Source organism: Tachypleus tridentatus, chromosome 1 (genome assembly GCF_004210375.1).
Source record: "Tachypleus tridentatus isolate NWPU-2018 chromosome 1, ASM421037v1, whole genome shotgun sequence".
NCBI lineage: Eukaryota > Metazoa > Arthropoda > Merostomata > Xiphosura > Limulidae > Tachypleus > Tachypleus tridentatus.
Window position 1 is genome coordinate 97,618,459 of NC_134825.1, and position 18,146 is coordinate 97,636,604.

Below are 18,146 nucleotides of genomic sequence, written 5' to 3' on the forward strand. Positions count from 1 at the left end.
CGCAAACGTATAACAAATATACGTGAAGAAGATGTCCGTAAAAATTTTAAAGAAGATCATTGCACAAATTATTTACTGCAATGAATAATGGATCTATACTAAAAGTAACAAAGTCAGCACTTGCATATCTTTACACAAAAATGTTATACGAAGAAGCCAATTAAATAAGTTTGACATATGTATCTTTATTTACTTTCTACTAGATGGAGCAGTGAGAACAAGGAATACGTTATTTTTGAGAGGTGGAAGTGCGGATAGATAGGAATGAATGATGTAATTTATCGCACATTTTAAAAAAAAGTTAATTATAAAATTACACACTTCTTTGAATAGTTATAAAACAAATTATCTTTCGCGGATTATATCCGATTATTTTTAAACAGGTTACTTAGAGACAAGATTGTTTAAAACTTGTCTACCGATGAGACATATTTTTGCGTGCCTTGTTTATCATGATCGATATTATCTCTTTGCTGCTTAAAGTTATTCATCTCAAGTTGAAATTTTCAATATATATCATTTTGCTTGCCCTCCCTACACCTATCTGCCAATATTAAGATGAGCCACTCCCGATCGATGCAACTCGCTCTGTCCGTGTGCCTGCATCATGACTGGCAGTGTGATCCCTCACTCTGCCACAAATACCTCAACTAAACTTTCTAATTGCTGGTTGTCATCGATTCTGTTTAGTTCAAGTGTTCTCCTCTTACAGGGTTGCAAGTTCAGTTGGCTTTCTTCAGTCAAGAGTGCATGAAATTATCGCTCATTCAAAATATGACCAGTTTAACTTCTGTATCTGGGGTAGTAGTCGATATCGGGATACAATACAGTTAAACTTTCGTGTGTCAAAAGATGTGCGCAGTTATTCTAAAAATAGGGTACTCTTTAAGAGTTCGAAACTCCTGGATACCGAGCTAAAGTTCAGATACGATAAAAGAGAAATAGTTCTTTATTATTGTGTTGTAAAAGTGTTGATGTTATCGGTTAACTTTAGCAAAACGATGGTTTAGGAGACTATTGTTTGGAGTACGCCAGTCATCTTTCTTTCACTTGAGGTCCAAGATCGTTCATGAGAGTGAGGAGCTACTGTTAACCGGTCCTTCAGATACCATAATATGGCGGATATCGCTAGTGAATGACGTCAGCGGGTTGGTGCAGCGCATGAATTAATAACAGTATATCTATTGTTTATGGCGGGTTGGTGTTGGATTTGTAAACGTTTATACAATACTTTTGTGGATCTTATGATGATCTGCTTTCCTTTTTTTACTGTGATTTGTTTCCTATCAAAAGGTAAGAAGTGTTAACATTATAGAGAAATACATTTTTGTTACTAGTTTTAACTTGGAAAATAACACTAACATTGTTTTTACATACTTTTTTTATCTGCAACATTTCAGTAAGGATTTAATATTCTGTTATTGTATACAAAATGAAATCAAATTAATTAATGACGTAAATATGAAAGTATGTTTTATTTTAATATGCAGGTCTAATTATGCATTCTATTCCCATTGCGTTAGATAGTTGTGCACAAAAGTTTATTTTTTATTTATGTTTTCTGTGAAATATTATGGAAATAATTTTATTCTGTATATTTATTATCGGTTGAAAGTTCCATTATCGGAAACACAATTTTATACTAGTTTCAAAATCCATAACAAATATAAATGCAGTGTTACTATAACTTTATTCACCTTATGAATCTATCATTCCAACTTTGAAATTCCAAAATTTTATTTTCAAACAAGCTTAATGCTGGGAGTTCGAAAATATTTGAGTTTAGTCATAACTCATTTCGAACAAAAATATTATTAGATAGATTTATACTTTTGGCTGTTTTAAGGACTACACAATAGGCTTATTTGAGCTGGGCTGTTCCAGCTAGTTTTAGTGTCAGGAACCTCGAAGCTTGCAGTTGAGTTACTGAAGGTATTGTGCTACAGGGGATACTTTTATAAATATTTATCTCAACATTACTCAAAACTTTTAATTTCTAAAGTAATTGTTTACGTGCTACAGATTCCTAACATGAATTTTTATTGATACCCTGCATATAACGTTCTTGGTGGCTTAGCGGCAAGCTTATAACGTTCAGAGTTAGATCTCCCTCGGTGAACACAAAATAAATAGCCCATTGTTTAACTCTAGGGAAAGCATCAAGTTTCGAATTTATAGTTTGTCATTTATCCAGTAATTTATAGCATATGATAAACTATTTTCAGAAGTTTAAAATTTATTGGCTTCTTTGAAACGAAAAGCAAAATAGTCCACTTTGCTAACTGGTGGTGCGAAATGATGACAACCGAGATATTTCGTTATTTTATTAATAACATTTTGGCATATAGAAGTGACATGAAAATTGATATTTGTAGTTATTGTTATCTGTAAATGGAGGAGATTTATTGAAAATCCTTCTGGAATTCGTTAAAGGAACGATTTTTTATTTTAATTCTTTAATTAATACTAATTGGTACCACTGATGCCAGTTATAAAAAAATTGGGCTTTATTTGTTGAATATATTATGCCCACATAATGGAAGCGCATAAATTCGGTTTACAGTTAATTTAATTGTTTATTTCATGCTACTAAGTGTTATATGATAAATCTATCTAAGTTTAATTCACATTATTTAAAGTGACAACACGTTTTGATGAGGTGTGGATAATGTTACTAGGTTGCTGTTAATGATACGTATGGAAATATGATTCTTTAATTGGTTAGACCCAAATTCATGCTTATTGTTTAACTGCAGTAATCCGAGTTGCATTTTGATTAGTACTGAGAGATTACTTGTGTATCAACTTATCTTTATTTAGAAAATAAAAAAATCCTATACCAGCGAATTTAAAACCTTCGGTTTTAGTCTGTATTTTAGTTTCATGTTGACAGAACATTCGAGTTATCACTTACACTTAGCTGATAATATATTAATAACCGTTTTGCGACAAGGTATCCTGTATTTCATAACCTTGAATTTTTCGGGTTGTGTGTATGTGTATGTATGCTTTCTTATATCAAAGCGACATCGGGCCATCTGCTGAGTCCATCGAGGGGAATCAAATCCTTTATTTTAGCGGCTTATTTGTAACATCTGGTTAATTGTTATTTAAAATATATCTAAAAGTTTGCTTTGTGCTTAATCATAAGTTGATTACCTTGTGAACTGGCAATAAAAACGTTATTCCATATATTTTTGTTTATAATATACAGTTACTAGTGTAAATTTGTTTGTTTGTTTTTTCAATGATTCAACATTAGCAATTTTAGTAGGCAGCCATTAGTCATTTAGGTACGATTGTTTGTTTGTTGTTGTTTTTTTTGTTCAGCACGATCCTATACGATGAGCTATTTATGCTTTACGTACTAAGGGTATCAAAACTTAATTTTTCGCATCGTAAACACGCAGTCTCTTCACTAAGCCACTTTGTGGCAATAGCATTCGAATGTTATATCTATTTTAAGCCATTTCTCATTGTAGCAGTATTTTAACTCTTCTCCTTCTCACACAGGAACATGTAGGACTGTAAAATTATAAACTGTTTTCACAAAAAAACATGTGATTCATGCAATAATAATCAATAAATATAAAAACTATTTCACAGGATTAATTTATAAAAAATATTTGTATGCGTTAGAATGTACAACTGTATATTGTACCTTACCTGTCTTACCGTTTTAACGTTGTCTTGAGTTTAGTTATAATGATGATTGGAGACTTAGACAAGTGATGTGTATTGAATATTAACTTATCTGTCATTTTCAAGGGGCTTGGCAAACTAATTATTAAAGTTTCTTTAGAAACAGTGATAAATCTTCCATCCTTCTTATTTCGTTTACATAGTGATTGTCTTATTAACACTTTATTTGCAAGTCTGAAGTTAGTATGTATGTTTATAGAAAGTGACGAAAGAAAAAATATCTTAAACTAAGTCGTTAAATTATCAAAGCTGAACATCGATTGATCATTTCTAGGATTAAAAACTAAGACTATTATTTAAATAATCTTTCATTTACGTGTTTGTAACTGAAGAGTTAATTTGAATGGTACCGAAAACATTTGTCGATTGACAGTTAAACAGTTTTGGCTATATTAGGTAGATATAATTTAGTTGTAAATGCGGACGTATATAGTACAATTCGTGTTGTACATAAACCGTTGAATTAGGTATTATATCCACTGCTAGTCATAATCATAAAATGACAGCTGTAGTCTTCAGAGCAATGAGTCAAAGGTAAGAATAGTTGGTTAAACAAAGCCCTTCGATAATTACATTATGTTTCTTAGTTAAATCTATATTTTGATATGATTTGAAATATATTTATTAATATTACAAATTTATTCTTCTAAATTATTTCTTTGAGATACGCTTTATCAGTGTGACTACAATGTGACATGTATTCTTAAAATTGCTATACATTTTGGTTCTTTCACGTATTTTGTTAGTTGTTCATATCATGTCTTTCAAAAATCTTCACTTTTAAAATGGTAAAACTAAATCCTAGTTTAAATATATTAAATAGGAATATTGTTATAAACTCCATTTTGATATTATACATTTATATAAGTAAGTTATAGATTTCTTCATACGTTTTAACTAGAAAAATTGAATAAATAACAATAATGCCCAATGTATTCTGAGTGCTGTTATTAACAATAGTACGCACTGTATCGTGAGTGCTGTTGTTCAATGGAATGTACGTTTTTCTTAATATACAACAAAGCCTGTGAACACTTAATTATTAAGGAAAATTGTTTTCAACAGTCACTGCTAAAGGATCTGATTATTGGGACGCAAGGAAGTGAAATATAAATTTCGCTATAAATTTACGCTAGACTTTACAATATACAGAAAAAAATATATTTTCCCAAATTAATGATTGTACCGTATTGCATCTTTTTTGTTTGATAGAATGGTGGTTATAGAAACTGCAAATGGGTGAATTTTAAACAGAAAAATGTAAGTCAAAATTTTGTTGGTAATAATCAATATTAGTGAAAAAAAATCAGAAAATATCGAACGTTGCTAAGATTCTATCCGGTGACTCTTCACAAAAGGTTCTTTTGTAGTGACTCACGTGGTTTAGCCGGAAGTTTTGGTATTCCGTATCAATCTGAAATAAAAGTATAAATAGTATCAACATTTAATTTGTGCTTTGGCAGATGTGTTAGTATCAATGATTTTCAATTAACTTCATACTGTAATATAAATATTTCAACGTAAGAAATGCTTTTTATGGAAAATCCAAACCCCTTCTTTCGTTTATTATAAATACAAATTTCGAAATGTATTAAGTCTTTTAAACTTAAATTTTGAAAATGTTATGTGATTTTAAATATTTATTTGTTCTGTTTTTATTTGATTGGTTAGTACCATATATTTACCCTTCAAGTTCGCTTTAATATAATAAATATTTATTATAGTATAGCAGTTATTATCAATTTGTGCATTTTCTTTGTATTTATAATGTATGTTTTTTAATTTGCCTACTGTACTACTAATTACTACTTTACTACCATAACGGAGGGGGGTGGAATGCGAACTTCAGAAGATAAGTTTACTTACTATCTTGTGGTAGTACCTCACTTCAGTTTTTTATTTATTTATTTATTTTTGTTTCTTACTTTGAACAGCAGTGACCTTCCCACAACTGTCTACATACATTGAAGGGTGATATAGATGTCAATCGTTGTGGGCTTGAGCACACATAATATGCAGGCTTCAGTAGTTTATTCCTGAATGAATATTTCTAATAACACGTTTCAACTCTAATAGAATTTTCTTGGTAATATATGATACCAAATAACTAAATATATCTTATTACGTTATCAAACAACGGGAATGTTTTCTATTTCAGATGTATATCCTGTTTGTTATACTTGGATTTCTGCACCTAATGCATATTAATTTTGTTTATTTTAACGTTTTCTAATTCTTTCTTTAGTAGATACTTCTCTTGTTTGAGATAAACCATCTTGGCAGTATGAAGTCTACTTAATATCTAACATTTATGAAAAACCCTTAATTTAATTATTTTTACCCATTTTTATTAAAGGTTTATTTTGGGCAAGTAAATGTTTAATTTAAGTGCAAAGTCGTACAATAGACTAACTTTGCTCTGCTGACCACATGGATCAAAACTCAATTTGGCATTAAAAGCCGTCGTGCTAATCCCTGGACTTTCTTAGGATAAATCTTTTTTTTTTTTTTTTGCGGACTCTCAACTAAAATCTACAAATCACCATTTATTTATAAATTCTATTAAAATGTACATTGTTCAATTTACAATATAATACATTTAGAAAAAACAGTTTTTGTTGCGTCAGCAATAACCTTACAGAAATCTAAGCAAAGGTTAAGTACTTTAAACCAAAACTTTTGACAATCGTTTTTAATTTGATTCTAGTGTAACACTTCCTGTTTTATATCAATTAATTTTTCTTTGTTTACTTTGTAGTATAAAATCTCGGATATCAAGAAAAAATTGTTGTATAATGAATTAAGAAAAGGAAGAATGTTAATTCTTACATACGGAATTCGTCGACGTTCATAATGATACTTCAATATTAATAAAACAGGCATCGGGTGATGTTTAATTAAAATTTAGTAAACGTAATTTAAAAATAAAACAAGCACCAAAACAACATCTCGCCACAGCCAACACATTATGAATTTGCACTATGTTTCACCTGTTCGTAGAATAACTGTAACGTAAGTGCCATTTCTTTCATAACAAAATGACACACATCATGGTTAGTTAAGAAAAATTTAGAAGTGTGGATAGAAATAGATTCATTAACTGATAAGTTGTCCAGTTTCTACAGCTTATACGTTTTATACAATTCGTGTGGCTTGGCTTCTCCTTTTAAATGCTTCTCGCTTTGATGCTTTTTAAATATTAAAATGGCGTGGCATGGCCAAGCGCGTTAAGGCGTGCGACTCGTAATCGCGGGTTCGCATCCCGGTCGCGCCAAATATGCTCGCCCTTTCAGCCGTGGGGGCGTTATAATGTGACGGTAAATTCCACTATTCGTTGGTAAAAGAGTAGCCCAAGAGTTGGCGGTGGGTGGTGATGACTAGCTGCCTTCCCTCTAGTCTTACACTGCTAAATTAGGGACGGCTAGCACAGATAGCCTTCGAGTAGCTTTGTGCGAAATTTATAAACAAACAAACAAAACAAACAAAAATATTAAAATATGGTTTGCTTCAAAGACAGCTGTGAAATAAAAAAGGAACAAGTTAATTATAGACAAATATTTTAGGGTCAATGACACTAACCTTTCAACATTACAGTGTAAAGAAAATTAGAGCTTTTCCGTCCTCCATATTTGGTAGAAATACCTTTCAAAATATCTTCTTTTTTTCTTTTTTCAACACTTCATACTATGAGTCTAATTTGTTACAGGTTCACAGTGAATATCTCGTTTTTATCTGCTGTTACTCATCACAAATTAGAAAATTAACCAAAAGCTGTATGAACATGGAATAAAAGACGTATATTTACTGAATAAAAATGCAAAATCGCTTATTTCGCATCAGTAATGTTTCTAAGTGCTAGGAGACTTAGAAAATAAATCCGTTATATATTTACTGTTGAGATCAACAGGTATCTCTTAATTCATATTCTGGCTACTGTAGGATGTGCTTACAAATAAGAAAGAATCCCATAGAATGCTAGTCATATGAATCTTCTTCTACTAGCAATATTGAAATACTGTAAGGAGAAATGGAACATGTTCCTGAACGTGATAAATACTTGCCTGAGGACTTCCACTTAGACACCAAACTGGTTGAATGAGAAACAAAGAATGTGCTCGGTATGCATACATCTGAATAGTCCATCGTAGAATTGGTTATAAGTGACCATGAAATGAGGCTTCAAGATGTTAAGCCCAGAATCCACAGGACATATTCGTATGAATGAACTTTCAGGAGCATGATGCCAAAAGTTAAAAGCTTACGAATGGTATTGCAGCTAATGATAAACGAAAAATTCGAAGAGAGTTGTGCTATAACCGTGAACTTCACAAAACTTAAATTTTCTGTAGATAACATTATTTCGTTTTGGAGAAAAAGTAAATAAAAAAATAATGATATCCCTCGCAGACACGTGTAAAGTAACTTTTGTACACAAGTTTTTTTAATCATATTGAATAACATATGCTGTAACTTTATTCCATGTAGCCATATTTGTAATGTATTTTGTGTTTTAACTTGCATTAGTAAAAGGTGCTTCTCTTTTGCAAATTGAACTTTAAGAATAATCAATTAAATTAAGATCACTTCATAACTCCAATAGCAAATAGACATCTTAGGCCTACTTGTAACATTTGAACGTTCTTATACAAAATATCACGTTTCCCTTGATGCTTCCGAAGAATACTTAATTATTCACTTAAAGTGTTTCTTAGAATTTAAAGAGTCTGTTTTTCAGGTGCATAAGTAAATTGTAAAACAAAATTCAAAATCAAATACGGTAAAAAATATTACGTAAGTGAAAAAAATAATTTTCATAAACTGATTTGCTTAAACTAGTAACACATTTTACAAAATCGAAGTTTCAAAAATATAGTACATTAATACTGATATAAATTTTATAAAAAATGCAACATTTTAAGGGGTGAATAATTGAGAGATCCAGAAAAATTGGTTTGAATGCGAATTATTTGAATGTGGGAACAAAATGTTAAACTAACGTTGAAAATTGTGTATCACGTTTTAAACAAATGCAAAGTAGTTCATAATAAAAATCGTCGATACGTTAACTTAGAATGATTTACAACATCATAATATATTTTTAAATATTTTAATTTTTTACTTGTAGAAATGATAGAATATTAAAATGTCTTCAATAAAACAACCACGTATTAGATTATACTTCTTTATCGATTAATAAAACTTGCACATTAACTGTTAACGAGACAACAGAAAAGTGCATACCTTTAAGATTAAGCTGTATGGCTTTTAACAGCTAACTTCTTACTACCATATTTTTAAAGAGAGTCTGTCATAATTTGTAATGCTTTGTTCTTGGAATTCCGCGGCGGTACAGTAGTAAGTGTACGGATTTATAACGCTAAACTCAGGGGCTTGATTCCCCTTGATGGACTCAGATAGTCCGATGTGGCTTTGCTACGAGTAAGTACACACTTGTTCTTGGAAATGCATCCTCCTCCATATATTGTAGTCAGGTTGATGAATACAACTACGTATCATTGCTTGATCCTACTGTTTCTATTATTACAGCATCTGCAAAGCATGGCGAAGTTAGTCTTTAACGACCCATTTTTATTTAACAAGATTTCCAAACACCCTTAATGGTATGCAGACATTGGTTCTTAATACCACATTTTTAAAGTATAACAGAAATAGACAAATTCATTGGAGATCTGCGGTTAATTTGACAGGTATATGATCAAATGAAGTTCTCGGGATTTAGATATCTTCGGCCATATTTTTTCTTCAAAACTGTCATTATTTTTGATAAATCTACTGAAAACGTATGAAATATTGGCCTGTGTACTTTCTTTAGCTTCAAATCCAAGTTGATAATTTTGCTTACGTTAGCGGGAGTATGTCAAGGTTCATTGCAATGGCTTTTTAGGTTGGAAGATTCTATTTCGTGATAATAATTTTCACTTTGTAAATGAAAGCGTTGCTTCAGATTGATGAAAGGTGTGCCTTTGGAGTCCATTGCTGTCCTAAACACACAGTTATACGATGTTTTCTCTCACATGTAGAACAGTGAATGTTCTATTTTAACTTGTTATGCCATTTGCTTCTACATCTTGGAATATCCATATAGTAATATTAATACTCTGGAAGGGATATGACATTTTCCTTCTAATATAACTTATGCTACAACATTTTGGTTTTTCGTATATGTTTTTAAGATTTCCACTTTCAAATTTGGTTAGAACTATTGTCGCTTTAAATGTTTTTGAATCTCTGACATTTGGAAACAATGTATATTTTCGTTTACGTACGGATATATAGTTTAAGTAATTAAAATATAAATTTGTTATTTGATATTCACACTATTGAAAAAAAAATTATATTCTCTTATACTCAAATGAACTTCATAACACTCATATTGAGCCTGAATATTAGGTTAAATCTTCGTAAAAAGTTTCAGAATAATGTCATTAATTAATGACCATTTTAATTTTTGTAATCTTAAGGTATTAATTTTTGTAGGGTAAATTTACTTTAACTTTTACGACGCCTTTTTGAGCCTTTTTATTCTCTAGTGTTTTCCATGCATAGCTAAAAGTGCATTCATGTTAGTTATTGACCTGATAGTTACGTCTGGAAAGACGCTGCTTTGTTAATAAGTCACTTGTTTATTGTTTCTTTTACTGCAATGATTATTCTAGTTATCCTTTAAAGAATGTGTAATAATGTCTAATTAACAAAATTTCAACAAAAGTTACGAAATAATGAGAGGTTTTTTTATTTCTTAAATACTATATTCTGAGCCAATTGTATCAAAACTTCAGTTAAAAGCAAATGAGATTATTTAACTACTCGATGACGTGTGTTTATTTTGTAAAGTTTCTAACAGGTTTATGTGTAGGAGAATATCAAGCAATAAATTTAAATTAATGTTATTAAGAAATTTGTTATTCTGTTACCAGAAAAAATAAAATACTGAAAACTGTCGGTGTTGTCTTAATCGTGGGAGTTGTTAGGCGCCTCTGATTTTTACCATTTGTAACATTTCGAAAATCAATTACAAATACAGTGTTGTTGTTTCAAAGTATCAAAAAGTTACATTGATATCATCATGAATGGAAATGCTTTAAAGATTGTATCTAAATGCACGTTTCAAAAACTTTACTAACAATGACAACTTTTAAAGTTTATCACGCAATCTATACATTGTTTTAACCTTCGTGAATACGATTTTGCATCAAATTGTAAAAATGATAATATAACAAACCATGTAATTTAATTTTATTATCCCCATTGTTATACGAAATGTATTTAAGGATCTTATGTTATGGTTATGACATTGATAGAACACATTTAAACAGTTTGTCTTTCCGACCTATTAATTCGTAACTTAACCAGGTCACAATTTGTAATTTTCCACATTTTGTCGTTGTATAATTTACTTTTTTATCTAAGTAGTCTAAAACTTGAAATATTTTCGTTACAATGTCCAAACCTATTGTTAAAACTGAACTATTTTCGACGAGAACTGACTGCTATTTTCGTCGTACATTTTACCAGAAATTCAAATATTTTACTATAATAGCCAAAAGTATTTGGATAAATAATACAGAAAGAATGCACAATACGATCTTTACAAAATGTTTTTTAGAGGAAGTAATAGATAATAAACTTTATTCACTAGCATCTGAATCAACATCTTGAAAACTCATTTTCAACACGAAAATTCATTTTCGTAGAAGGAACTACAAAAGATTTATTTTCACTACTAATTTTCTTTAACTTATTTTTCTTTTAGAAATCCTATTTGTTCTTTTTTTCGTCGATAAATTTCTGTCAAATAACGATGGATACATCCGCACTGACTATTTGATGAACTTAAAACACTTTTGACTTTGCAAATGCAAGTAATAGTACGCATAGAATCATCCTTTTATATTTCCATACTGTTTTACATTAGTTTTCAACATTTTGAAACAGGATATAACACATGAAGATAATAATTTACTTTTGGTTCGGAAAATGGAAAAGTACTGGGCAAAAGAAGAACAAGTAATCTTTAATAACTCCCTAGTGAAAACATCTACAAACATTTCGTACTCATAGAATGGAAATTTTAATCTACAGTTATCGTTCCAGCAAATTTGTGGACAATTTGAAATTTACCACACGTTGCATACTTCAAAAACTCGCAAATCTGGGCCCGTGCAAATTATGAATTTAGCGCTAAGTTGATCTTCATAAAAAAATTAATCTACCCATTCATATTTATGACAAACCTTATGCTGTAGAACTTTCATTAACGTGTTGTTGTACATATTGCTGCTAAGCATGTACAGAAACACATATATCATAAACTGTAATTGATTACACTCGCAAACTTCGTGAAATACTGATGTCACTAATCAAATATGATCAAGCGTCCATCCGAGTTAATGCGAACAAATAATGCATATCATAATACCTAAAATCAGGTAGGTTTCTTGTGTAACTAACACAAAGGTAATTTGTAGTTAAACTCAATCAATTTATACTAAATACAAGTTATGACATGCTAAGGACGTGCTAGCTATTAATCCTTTGTGAACCTGTTTCTGTTCTCTCTACTCATAACACGATTAAATGTTAAGTAAAAAAAATATTATTTAGCTATATTTCTGTCTATTAGAATATCTAATTGATATATATTATTTAGCTACATTTCTGTCTATTAGAATATCTAATTGATATATATTATTTAGCTACATTTCTGTCTATTAGAATATCTAATTGATATATATTATTTAGCTACATTTCTGTCTATTAGAATATCTAATTGATATATATTATTTAGCTACATTTCTGTCTATTAGAATATCTAATTGATATATATTATTTAGCTACATTTCTGTCTATTAGAATATCTAATTGATATATATTATTTAGCTACATTTCTGTCTATTAGAATATCTAATTGATATATATTATTTAGCTACATTTCTGTCTATTAGAATATCTAATTGATATATATTATTTAGCTACATTTCTGTCTATTAGAATATCTAATTGATATATATTATTTAGCTACATTTCTGTCTATTAGAATATCTAATTGATATATATTATTTAGCTACATTTCTGTCTATTAGAATATCTAATTGATATATATTATTTAGCTACATTTCTGTCTATTAGAATATCTAATTGATATATATTATTTAGCTACATTTCTGTCTATTAGAATATCTAATTGATATATATTATTTAGCTACATTTCTGTCTATTAGAATATCTAATTGATATATATTATTTAGCTACATTTCTGTCTATTAGAATATCTAATTGATATATATTATTTAGCTACATTTCTGTCTATTAGAATATCTAATTGATATATATTATTTAGCTACATTTCTGTCTATTAGAATATCTAATTGATATATATTATTTAGCTACATTTCTGTCTATTAGAATATCTAATTGATATATATTATTTAGCTACATTTCTGTCTATTAGAATATCTAATTGATATATATTATTTAGCTACATTTCTGTCTATTAGAATATCTAATTGATATATATTATTTAGCTACATTTCTGTCTATTAGAATATCTAATTGATATATATTATTTAGCTACATTTCTGTCTATTAGAATATCTAATTGATATATATTATTTAGCTACATTTCTGTCTATTAGAATATCTAATTGATATATATTATTTAGCTATATTTCTGTCTATTAGAATATCTAATTGATATATATTATTTAGCTACATTTCTGTCTATTAGAATATCTAATTGATATATATTATTTAGCTACATTTCTGTCTATTAGAATATCTAATTGATATATATTATTTAGCTACATTTCTGTCTATTAGAATATCTAATTGATATATATTATTTAGCTACATTTCTGTCTATTAGAATATCTAATTGATATATATTATTTAGCTACATTTCTGTCTATTAGAATATCTAATTGATATATATTATTTAGCTACATTTCTGTCTATTAGAATATCTAATTGATATATATTATTTAGCTACATTTCTGTCTATTAGAATATCTAATTGATATATATTATTTAGCTACATTTCTGTCTATTAGAATATCTAATTGATATATATATTCATTTGCTTATCTAATTGTCTGTTTATACTCCTACTTGCACGTTTCCTTATTTTCCCTAATGACAGAATATGATTTCTTCGTGATCGATACTGTAATATATGAGGAATTTACTTGAAATACAATTGCTTCAATTATTGCTATATTAAACAACGTTGCTAAAATCGTTTAAATATATATATTTAAAAATATATACATAATTAAATTGATACACAGTTTAAAACATTTCTAAAATATAGACGGTACATGTTTTCAACGTTATCTCCAGAAGTGAACTTGGAAGACATAACTGTCGTTTTTATTTCTTCTTAGCTATATTACGTGACATGCGTAAGTTTATATTTCTACATAAACCTCAGAGGAGGCCCACCACATTTTTACTCAAAGCTTTGCTGGACCTTCGCCTGTATTTAATAATTCAGGATATTTTCTAAACTTTATTATTATTTCTAAGAATTCGTGAATATTGTTGGCGCTAATACCCTTTAATTAACGCCATATTACTGTTTTTTTACTAATAATATATTATATTCTGTCTTTCTACATGTTTTACTGTGGCCGAATTTTCAATCTTTTCTTTTTTTTACATATCCCTTTTATTCCGCTAAACGATTTTTAAAATTAAGTTTTGTTTGTCCAATATAACATAACGTTTTGGAACAACAAGGGACCCAAACTAAAACTATTAAATAAATAAATTGAAAACAATTAAAGCCAGCCTTATCATTTATATATCTATCAAGTTTTCTTTTAAATTTACTCAAATTTACTGCCTTTGCTACATCTGAAGGCAATTGATTTCACAGGGCAACCACCCTGTTTGAAAATTAAAATTATCTTAGCTGAATACAGCTTTTACCTTGTCTAAATTTATACTTTCGTCTCCTGGTTCTATATTTCTCGATGTTAAGTATGAAAAATTATTACATCAATATTATTAATTTCTTTTACAATCTTAAACACTTCAATTGGATTCCCTCTAACTTTCATTTTTTCAAGAGAACTATTTTAAGGATCTTAATCTCTCCTCATGTGACAATCCTTCCATCCCAGATATCATTTCAGTAACCTTCCTCTGAACACTTTCCAACGATTTAATGTGTTTTCTAAGGTAAATAGCCAAATACTGAACAGAGTACTCTTTAGTACCTCTTTAGACTTGTATTCAATATTTCTGTAAAACCCTATTTGCCCTACCACTAGCAACAGCACACTGTTTGAATGGCTTAAGAGACTGAACAATCATTAAACCAAGATCCTTTACTTTCATGACACTGTTATGGTTATTTCTATCTAAATTATACTAATAGTTCAAATTTTGATAGCCTACATGCAATATCTTGCATCTATCCGAACTAAAACCCATCTGCGATTTATTTGCCCAACTTATAAATGATCCATATAGCCTTCTCGGTAAAAAGTGAGCTTCGAAGCAGCGTTAGGCCAAAGAAGAATAGAGCTAGTTAACATTTCCGTCAAGTGAAGGGTAATTGTGTATTAACATAAAAGTAACTTGTGCTTTGTGGACCTGGACCGTTGATAAAATATTCAGTCCCAGACCAGATAGAAGACTGAATATTTTTGTGAATTTGAAAAATTTTGGTATATAAATAATTATTTATTGTTTACTATTTGCAATAACCATTATTATAGATTGTATATTTTATACATTAAAATATATTTGTGTTAAGAATGAAAACTTTTGTGTATCAATTTTATTGGTAAATATAATAAATTTGATACGTGTCGACATTCAATTAACCTTTAAATTAAAATTAACATTTTAGGCTATTTCAAATCGTTTACGTTAATATACGTAACACTATAAACTGAGGTCTCATTCTAAATAGATTATAGTATGTAAAAATATTAATTTCAGCCTGGCATTTAGCCCCAGTGGCTTTCTCAAATTTACATCTCTACTATTAATTCTTATCAGTATCTCTGACACAGTTAATTTATTGATTTTATAATTAAATGCTTTAATCAACTTCTTGCACTTTATGATTAGCTTCTCTGGTGGACTCTTCCCTATATTATTAGACACTACATGTATAACAGAAACTGCATCGTTGCCATTTCCCTTTATTATACCTTTTACTCTGTCAGTTATTTGTTTCACCTGTGCCCCAAGGTAGCTTAATCCAACTCTTTCTCTCTCTTTTTACCCCATAGGCTATTCTATTCACATGACATGTCAATGAATCATCTCTAATTATAACCTCTTTAAGTTCATAATTCATATCCTTTTCTATTCCATTTGCTTTCCCTCCCTCCAATAGTTCCTCATCTATGTAAGTCAAGGACTGAAATCTATTGCTCAATAAAATAGGGTCTTTACAATTAAGTTCACTATTTTTAACCCTAATACTACACTTTCAGAAAGTTAGAACGTCATTGTTAATCTCAGCTGATGTCTTTCTTGCATGTAAAAGCTTAAGGTTATCTTGAAGTCCTGCTGTCATTTCCCAGTTTACCTTATTTAGGATAGCCTCCAAATTTTTCATCTATCTGCAAACTTCGATATATAAATTAAATATCCTCTTTGCTAGTTTGCAAAGAACGCATAGTAGCACATAGTTCCCAAATAAAACCCAGTTATTGCAACTATCCTTCCCTAACAAACTGGGAACCCTTAACTACCAAACGCCCCGGCATGGCCAAGCGTGTTAAGGCGTTCGACTCGTAATCCGAGGGTCGCGGGTTCGAATCCCGGTCGCGTCAAACATGCTCGCCCTTTCAGCCGTGGGGGCGTTATAATGTTACGGTCAATCCCACTATTCGTTGGTAAAAGAGTAGCCCAAGAGTTGGCGGTGGGTGGTGATGACTAGCTGCCTTCCCTCTAGTCTTACACTGCTAAATTAGGGACGGCTAGCACAGATAGCCCTCGAGTAGCTTTGTGCGAAATTCAAAAACAAAAAAATTCCAAACTAGTCTAAACCATTGCATTTGTTGCAGAATTATAATAAATATTTTTTACTATGATTAAATACCAGTAGTCTGTTTTTAGCACTGTTAAACCTATGTTTGGTAATTAACTAGTTTTTAGACTAGGTTTATTAAATAAAACTGTATTTGTCTGACAATCTCACTACAAGTTGAATTACAACTAAGCCTAAAAACAGATAAGCGTACTAAGTCTTATCTGACGTTATTCAGTTTTGTGATTTCCGATATTTTTCCATTATTAACTTATATTATTTTTAGTATTATTTAAAATTTGTTTAATCCTGTTAATCACTTAAATATGAATCAAAATAAACAGCATCAAACAATCCACTTAACTTTTATCATAACTCGGTTTTAAGGTAATACTTTGATCCATTATTAACATATTAGTGAATTTCTTAACTGTTTAATCTACAGTAGTTGTAATACGTCCTCTTGTTTTGTAACTATTTTAAATTCTTTGACATTTATGCTAATATGTAATCTTACACACAGTACACATGATTTAGCTAAGAAGAAATAAGTGACACTTATGTCTTGCAAGTTCTCTCCATAAGATATGATCAAAGTTGAAACGTCTGGAGTCCATATTTTGGAAATGAGTTTAATTGTGCATAGAGTTTAACGTTGTGTATTTTTTATTTATTACTTTGAAACCGTTAAGTTAAATAAAATATTTTACAAACAATTTTTTAACAGTAAATTCAAATGATTTTTCTTTGTTTCAGAATTTTCGCTCATGGTTACACATCAGCTATCTTCGCAAAGCTATCCCTAATTTTGTACTCGCAGACTAGAGAAAAGACATCTAGTAAATAACAATTACGCTAATCCTAGGCTATGCTTACTTGACCGAATAATGGGATTTGAACATTACTCTTACAATTCGTGTATGGTAACAAAGTGCGAAATGTTTTTCCTTGGCAACAGGCCATGAACCACGAATCCTGGTTTAATTAATTGCCCAAGGACGCTATTAGACCACACCAAGCTATTGTTTATTAATGATATCAAAGTACAAAATAATATTATCAACAATTTTTATACAAGTTTCTTCATTTTTACATAGTGGTGATTTTATTGCCTATATTAAAGTAATTTATAGCATTAGAATAATTTTATTTGCATCTGTTTGTTTGTTTGTTTTAAAATTTCTCACAAAGCCCCTCGAGGGCTATCTGTGCTAGACTTCCCTAATTTAGCAGTGTAAGACTAGAGGGAAGGCAGCTAGTCATCACCACCCACCGCAAACTCTTGGGCTACTGTTTTACCAACGAATAGTGGGATTGACCGTCACATTTTTACGCCCCCGCGGCTGGGAGGGTGAGCATGTTTGGCGCGACGGGGATACGAACCCGCGACCCTCAGATTACGAATCGCACGCCTTAACGCGCTTGGCCATGC

General features: G+C 30.1%; 1 protein-coding gene across 4 annotated transcripts in view; it reads left to right on the forward strand.

Moving 5' to 3' along the window:
• Positions 1-599: 599 nt before the first annotated feature.
• Positions 600-18,146, forward strand: part of LOC143256592 (sodium channel protein para-like) — a 174,903-nt gene continuing 157,356 nt past the window's right edge. For all 4 annotated transcript variants that reach the window (XM_076514020.1, XM_076513991.1, XM_076514011.1 and 1 more), the window contains exon 1: positions 600-1,293. The gene's annotated coding sequence lies outside the window, so the exon portion shown is untranslated. The remainder of the gene's footprint in view (positions 1,294-18,146) is intronic.